The sequence below is a fragment of the Octodon degus genome, unplaced genomic scaffold, assembly GCF_000260255.1.
Source record: "Octodon degus isolate 3935 unplaced genomic scaffold, OctDeg1.0 scaffold00074, whole genome shotgun sequence".
In the NCBI taxonomy this organism is placed as follows: domain Eukaryota; kingdom Metazoa; phylum Chordata; class Mammalia; order Rodentia; family Octodontidae; genus Octodon; species Octodon degus.
This window is the reverse complement of record NW_004524650.1, coordinates 7,115,955-7,117,532: the sequence shown is the minus strand read 5'-3', so window position 1 is coordinate 7,117,532 and position 1,578 is coordinate 7,115,955.

Sequence of the window (1,578 nt, the reverse complement as noted above, 5' to 3'; positions counted from 1 at the left end):
AAGAGAAGAGAAGAGAAGAGAAGAGAAGAGAAGAGAAGAGAAGAGAAGAGAAGAGAAGAGAAGAGAAGAGAAGAGAAGAGAAGAGAAGAGAGAAATTGTAATTGTTTGGGCCAAGGTTCCATGGCTTGAACCCCAACAAACTCCCAGTGTCTGCTGATGGAAGGCAAACTTTCTTATGAGATTTTCACACATCTATTCAAAGTATAGTACTTGGCATCCATCCTATGGATTCTGAGGTAGAACACAGGGACAGCATCCTGCTGATGGAGTTAAGGGCTGTGTCTATGAGTGGGCAGTAAACCCTAGTTCCTAACTAAGGTGTTGGGAAACTAAAACCATCCAGTCAAGTTAGTTGTGCACACCAACCACAGTGAGGAAACTTGGAGAATCTGGGAGAGGAAAAATAAGGAGAATATAAGGAAGATATGGGAAGAAAGAATAACTACCTTAATAGTACAACTATTACAATATATTAAACTATATTAAGAGAAAACATGCAAAGTTTAATCTTAAAATGATAGACTGAAAATATAATTTTAGAGTGAAAAGTGATTAGTTTAATTCAAAATATGCCAAGCATTATATGAAACTCTACAGAAAAGTAGTTCATGTGGTTCATATGTACCATGATGGAAATATGTGCAGTTACCTTGAAAAACATGATAATGTGAACAAAGAACACAAGCAATAATTATGGAGGAAATGGACAGGGAGATAGGACCTGTGGGAGTCTAGAAAGACACCACAGTAATGATGACTTCTTCACTGGCTCTTGATGGATGGCAGGGCTTTTTCTAGGTAATAAAAGGAGGGAACAAAGTCTTAGGAAATGAGCAAAGCTATGAAAACAAAATGGTTAACTTGCACTGGGAGCTTCCTATGTGCTAGTTTCAGCTCTATGCATTTCAAAGTTAGTGATTCTCCTCATAACAATCTTACAGCAAGAATGTCATTGCCTTTTGGGGGTGAGGAACTAGAAACATGGAAAGTTAAGTAATTTCCTGGTCAGGCTCCAAAGCCCTGATCCTAACCACTTCAAACATGACCCATGCAGGTGTGAGAGGTGGGGGAAGAGAAGTTAGGTTGGCTGAATGCAAGCTCATTGGCTGGAGTTAGAAAACTGGCTGATGAGACTGAAAATAGAAATTGGACCAGGATTCTCAAATGTTACATGAAAACTCTTAAATACTATGTTAGGATTTTTGTCTTATAGATCTTTCTCAAAGTATTGTCTATGGACTGCCTGCATCAAAATCATCTTGAATTTATTAAAATGCAGATTCCTTGGCTTTGCCCAGATCTATTATTGAATCAAAAGCAGGAGGATGGATCCTTGTGTTCTGTTTTTTTTTTTTTTTTGTTTTTTTTTTTTGAGACAGTCTCATTATGCAACTCAGGTTGGCCTTGTGTAAGGATCTGTTGATCTCTTGGTAGTTCCTGGGAGAAAATGGAAAGAGGTTTTTTTGTTTTGTTTTGTTTTGTTTTGTTTTTTTTCCAGCACCGGGGATTGAAGTCAGGCTCTTGCACTTGCCAGGGAAGCACTTATTCCACTGAGCCATCTCCCCGACCCCTAATAGA